The following is a 7,009-nucleotide window of genomic DNA, read 5'->3' on the forward strand; positions in this document are numbered from 1 at the left end:
GTGATATTCGGGAGGATAGACGGCGGGGGAGGGGGCCTCCGTTGGCCGCTTCTGGCAAGTGATAGAGCCATGAAGCACAAAATCGGAACTTTTAGAAGTCAGCTCCACTGAGGGACGTTGCTCCAGTGGCTAAGCAGGGGGTGGAACCCTTGCTGGGACAGTGTGGTCTCAGGACCCTTGGGATCACAGAAAGCCTGGGGGTGCCTGAGTGCGGCAGAGCTCCCAGGTATCAGAGCAGGGAAGGCGGCTGCAGAGACGTAGCCGAGGCATGGGCTCTCAGCTCGGGGTTGCCATAAACCGTGATCCGCGGCACAGTTGGGCCACTGCTCATCCAGCAGGGACCCAACAAGCGGCAGATCCGGGGAGACTCCCCTTACTCCCCCGGGAGGAGCGGCGCGGGAGTGCACCGCAGGGATCTGCTGGGTTTGGAGACTCCACACTGAGTCGGGTGCCAGAGATAGAAACGCTCGGTCACAGGCCGGGTGAGCATGGAGTGTGGCCAGAGACCGGGGAGATGGGAGTGACTGACGGCTTTTCTCTGGGGACTCACTGAGGAGTGGGGCCCAAGTTCTCTGCTCCTCGGGCACGGAGATTGGGGGCCACCATTTTCACTCTCGTCCTCCAAAGCTGTAAGGAAAGCTTGCAGGGAACAAAAGCTCCCGAGAGCAAACCCGAGCAGATTACTTAGCCCAGACCGGCAAGGGTGGGGCAATTCCGCCTCAGGCAAAGATATTTGGGAACCATGGCAACAGGCCCCTCCCCCAGAGGATCAGCAAGAACAGCCAGCCAAGACCAAGTTTACTGATCAATGAGAACAGCAGAACTCCAGCACTAGGGGAATACTGCACATAGAATTCATGGCTTTTTTCCCCCTGATTCTTTAGTCTTTCAAAGTGAATTTTTTTTTTTAACTGTCTTTTTTTTTTTTTTTCACTTTTCTTTTTTCCTTTTTCAACCAACATCTTATCAACCCCTTTTTTAAAAAAACATTTTTATTTTTCATTTTTATACTCATATTCTGTCCCTTCATAGTAGTTACCCTTATTTTTGGCATATATATATAAGTTGTTCTGTCTTTAAAATTTTGAGATACAGTTTCTTCTAACAGATCAAAATATACCCTAAATCTCTAGTGTATGGCTTTGTTCTAGTCTCCTGCCTGATCACATTCTCTCCTTTTTTTTTCTTTTTTTTAAAATCCTCTTCTTTCTTTATTCAAACAACTTCTTATCAACTCCTTTTATAAAATTTTTTATAATTTTCATTTTACAGTCATATTCCATCCCTTCATCATATCAACCCTTATTTTTGTACATATATAAGTTTTTCTTTCTTTAAAATTTTGGGGGGCACTTTCTTCTAACAGACCAAAATACACCCAAAGTCTAGTGTGTGGCACTGATCTATGCACCAGCCTGATCATATTTGATCATATTCTGTTTTTTTTGTTTTGTTCTGTTTTTTATCTTTTTTTTCTTTTTCTTTTTTCTTTCTTCCCCTTCTTTTCCCCCAGTTTCAGGTCTTTTCTGATTTGTTTAGAGTATATTTTCTGGGGACGTTGTTACCCTGTTAGCATTTTGTTCTCTCATTCATCTATTCTCCTCTGGACAAAATGACAAGATGGAAAAAATCACCTCAACAAAAAGAACAAGAGGTAGTACTGACTGCCAGGGACCTACTCTGTATGGACATTAGTATGATGTCAGACCAAGAGTTCAGAATCATGATTTTAAAGATACTAGCTGGACTTGAAAAAAGCATGGAAGTTATTAGAGAAACCCTCTCTGGAGAAATGAAAGAACTAAAATCTAACCAAGTCGAAATCAAAAAGGCTATTAATGAGGTGCAATCAAAAATGGGGGTGCTAACTGCTAGGATAAATGAGGCAGAAGAGAGAATCAGTCATATAGAAGACCAAATGATGGAAAATAAATAAGCTGAAAAAAAGAGAGATAAACAACTACTGGATCACAAGGGCAGAATTCGAGAGATAAGCGATACCATAAGATGAAACAACATTAGAATAATTGGGATCCCAGAAGAAGAAGAAAGAGAGAGGGGGGCCGAAGGTATATTGGAGCAAATTATAGCAGAGAACTTCCCTAATTTGGGGAAGGAAACAGGCATCAAAATCCAGGAAGCACAGAGAACCCCTCTCAAAATCAATAAAAATAGGTCAACACCCCGACATCTAATAGTAAAACTTATGAGTCTCAGAGACAAAGAGAAAATCCTGAAAGCAGCTCAGGAGAAGAGATATGTAACCTACAGTGGTAGAAACATTAGATTGGCAACAGAACTATCCACAGAGACCCGGCAGGCCAGAAAGGACTGGCATGATATATTCAGAGCACTAAACGAGAAAAATATGCAGCCAAGAATACTCTATCCAGCTAGGCTGTCATTGAAAATTGAAGGAGAGATAAAAAGCTTCCAGGACAAACAAAAACTAAAGGAATTTGCAAACATGAAACCAGCCCTACAAGAAATCTTGAAAGGGGTCGTCTAAGCAAAGAGAGAGCCTAAAAGCAACACAGACCAGAAAGAAACACAGACAATATACAGTAACAGTCACCTTACAGGCAATACAATGGCACTAAATTTCTATCTTTCAATAGTTACCCTGAATGTAAATGGGCTCAATGCCCCAATCAAAAGACACAGGCTATCAGATTGGATTAAAAAACAAGACCCATCGATATGCTGTCTGCAAGAGACTCATTTTAGAACCAAAGACACCCCCAGATTGACAGTGAGGGGGTGGAAAACCATTTACCATGCTAATGGACACCAAAAGAAAGCTGGGGTGGCAATCCTTATATCAGACAAATTAGATTTTAAACCAAAGACTGTAATAAGAGATGAGGAAGGACACTATATCCTACTTAAAGGATCTATCCAACAAGAAGATCTAACAATTGTAAATATCTATGCCCCTAACGTGGGAGCAGCAATTATATAAGGCAATTAATAACAAAAGCAAAGAAACACATTGATAACAATACAATAATAGTGGGGGACTTTAACACCCCCCTCACTGAAATGGACAGATCGTCTAAGCAAAAGATCAACAAGGAAATAAAGACTTTAAATGACACACTGAACCAAATGGACTTCACAGATATATTCAGAACATTCCATCCCAAAGCAACAGAATACACATTCTTCTCTAGTGCCCATGGAATATTCTCCAGAATAGATCACATCCTAGGTCACAAATCAAGTCTCAACTGGTACCAAAAGATTGGGATCATTCCCTGCCTATTTTCAGACCATAATGCTTTGAAACTAGAACTCAATCACAAGAGGAAAGTCGGAAAGAACTCAAATACATTGAGGCAAAAGAGCATCCTACTAAAGAATGAATGGGTCAACCAGTAAATTAAAGAAGAATTAAAAAAATACGTGGAAACCAATGAAAATGAAAACACAACCGTTCAAAATCTTTGGGATGCAGCAAAGGCAGTCCTCAGAGGAAAGTATATAGCAATACAAGCCTTTCTCAAGAAACAAGAAGGGTCTCCAATACACAACCTAACCCTACACCTAAAGGAGCTGGAGAAACAATAGCAAATAAAGCCTAAACCCAGCAGGAGAAGAGAAATAATAAAGATCAGAGCAGAAATCAATGAAATAGAAACCAAATGAACAGTAGAACAGATCAACGAAACTAGGAGCTGGTTCTTTGAAAGAATTAACAAGATTGATAAACCCGTGGCCAGACTTATCAAAAAGAAAAAAGAAATGACCCAAATCAACAAAATCATGAATGAAAGAGGAGAGATCACAACCAACACCAAAGAAATACAAACAATTATAAGAACATATTATGAGCAACTCTATGCCAGCAAATTAGATAACCTGGAAGAAATGGATGCATTCCTAGAGATGTATCAACTACCAAAACTGAACCAGGAAGAAATAGAAAACCTGAACAGACCTATAACCACTAAGGAAATTGAAGCAGTCATCAAAAATATCCCAACAAACAAAAGCCCAGGGCCAGATGGCTTCCCAGGGGAATTCTACCAAACATTTCAAGAAGAATTAATACCTATTCTTCTGAAACTGTTCCAAAAAATAGAAATGGAAGGAAAACTTCCAAACTCGTTTTATGAGGCCAGCATTACCTTGATCCCAAAACCAGACAAAGACCCCATCAAAAAGGAGAATTACAGACCAATATCCTTGATGAACATGGATGCAAAAATTCTCACCAAAATACTAGCTAATAGGATCCAACAGTACATTCAAAGGATTATTCACCATGACCAAGTGGGATTTATCCCTGGGCTGCAAGGTTGGTTCAACATCTGCAAATCAATCAACGTGATACAATATATTAACAAAAGAAAGAACAAGAATCATATGATCCTCTCAATAGATGCAGAAAAAGCATTTGACAAAGTACAGCATCCTTTCTTGATCAAAACTCTTCAGAGTCTAGAGATAGAGGGTACATATCTCAATATCATAAAAGCCATCTATGAAAAACCCACAGCAAATATCATTCTCAATGGGGAAAAACTGAGGGCTTTCCTCCTAAGGTCAGGGATGTGGCAGGGATGTCCCCTATCACCACTGCCATTCAACATAGTATTAGAAGTCCTAGCCACAGCAATCAGACAACAAAAAGAAATAAAAGGCATCCAAATCAGCAAAGAAGTCAAACTCTCACTGTTTGCAGATGATATGATACTTTATGTGGAAAACCCAAAAGACTCCACCCCAAAACTGCTAGAACTCACACAGGAATTCAGTAAAGTGGCAGGATATAAAATCAATGCCCAGAAATCAGTGGCATTCCTATACACCAACAACAAGACAGAAGAAAGAGAAATTAAGGAGTCGATCCCATTTACAATTGCACCCAAAACCATAAGATACCTAGGAATAAATCTAACCAAAGAGGCAATGAATCTGTACTCAGAAAACTATAAAATACTCATGAAAGAAATTGAGGAAGACACAAAGAAATGGAAAGACGTTCCATGCTCATGGATTGGAGAACAAATATTGTGAAGATGTCAATGCTACCTAGAGCAATCTACACCTTCAATGCAATCCCCATCAAAATACCATCCACTTTTTTCAAAGAAATGGAACAAATAATCCTAAAATTTGTATGGAACCAGAAAAGACCCCAAATAGCCAGAGGAATGTTGAAAAAGAAAAGCAAAGCTGGCAGCATCACAATTCCGGACTTCCAGCTCTATTACAAAGCTGTCATCATCAAGACAGTGTGGTACTGGCACAAAAACAGACACATAGATCAATGGAACAGAATAGAGAGCCCAGAAATGGACCCTCAACTCTGTGGTCAACTAATCTTTGACAAAGCAGGAAAGAATGTCCAGTGAAAAAGAGACAGTCTCTTCAACAAATGGTGTTGGGAAAATTGGAAAGCCACATGCAGAAGAATGAAACTAGACCATTTCCTTACACCACACACAAAAATAGACTCCAAATGGTTGAAAAACCTCAGTGTGAGACAGGAGTCCATCAAAATCCTAAAGGAGAACACAGGCAGCAACCTCTTCGACCTCAGCCACAGCAACTTCTTCCTAGAAACATCGCCAAAGGCAAGAGAAGCAAGGGCAAAAATGAACTATTGTGACTTCATCAAAATAAAAAGCTTTTGCACAGCAAAAGTAACAGTCAACCGGGATGCCTGGGTGGCTCAGTCGGTTAAGCGTCTGCCTTTGGCTCAGGTCATGATCCCAGGGTCCTGGGATCGAGTCCCACATGGGGCTCCCTGCTCCGCGGGGAGCCTGCTTCTCCCTCTGCCTTTGTCTCTCTCTCTCTGTCTCTCCTGAATAAATAAATAAAATCTTTAAAAAAAAAAAACAGAACAGTCAACCAAACCAAAAGACAACCGACAGAATGGGAGAAGATGCTTGCAAATGACATATCAGATAAAGGGCTAGTATCCAAAATCTATAAAGAACTTATCAGACTCAACACCCAAAGAACAAATGATCCAATCAAGAAATGGGCAGAAGACATGAACAGACATTATTCCAAAGAAGACATCCAAATGGCCAACAGACACATGAAAAAGTGCTCAATATTGCTTGGCATCAGGAAAATCCAAATCAAAACCTCAATGAGATACCACCTCACACCAGTCAGAATGGCTAAAATTAACAAGTCAGGAAACGGCAGATGTTGGCGGGGATGCGGAGAAAGGGGAACCCTCCTACACTGTTGGTGGGAATGCAAGCTCTGGTGCAACCACTCCGGAAAACAGAATGGAGGTTCCTAAAAAGTTGAAAATAGAGCTTTCATATGATCCAGCAATTGCATTACTGGTTATTTACCCCAAAGATACAAATGTAGGGATCCGAAGGGGTACGTGCACCCTGATGTTTATAGCAGCAATGTCCACAATAGCCAAACTATGGAAAGAGCCAAGATGTCCATTGACAGATGAATGGATAAAGAAGATGTGGTGTATATATACAATGGAATATTATGCAGCCATCAAGAGGAACGAGACTTGCCATTCGGAACGATGTGGATGAAACTGGAGGGTGTTACGCTGAGCGAAATAAGTCAGTCAGAGAAGACATGTATCATATGACCTCACTGATATGAGGAATTATTAATCTCAGGAAACAAACTGAGGGTTGCTAGAGTGAGGGTGGTGGGAGGGATGGGGTGGCTGGGCGATAGACATTGGGGAGGGTATGTGCTATGGTGAGCGCTGTGAATTGTGCAAGACTGTTGAATCACAGATCTGTACCTCTGAAACAAATAATGCAATATATGTTAAGAAAAAGAAGAAGAAGATAGCAGGAGGGGAAGAATGAAGGGGGGGGGAATCAGAGGGGGAGATGAACCATGAGAGATGATGGTCTCTGAAAAACAAACTGAGGGTTCTAGAGGGGAGGGGGGTGGGAGGATGGGTTAGCCTGGTGATGGGTATTAAAGTGGGCACATTCTGAATGGAGCACTGGGTGTTATGCACAATGAATCATGGAACACTACATCAAAAACTAATGATGTA

This window comes from Neomonachus schauinslandi, chromosome 3 (genome assembly GCF_002201575.2).
Source record: "Neomonachus schauinslandi chromosome 3, ASM220157v2, whole genome shotgun sequence".
Lineage (NCBI taxonomy): Eukaryota > Metazoa > Chordata > Mammalia > Carnivora > Phocidae > Neomonachus > Neomonachus schauinslandi.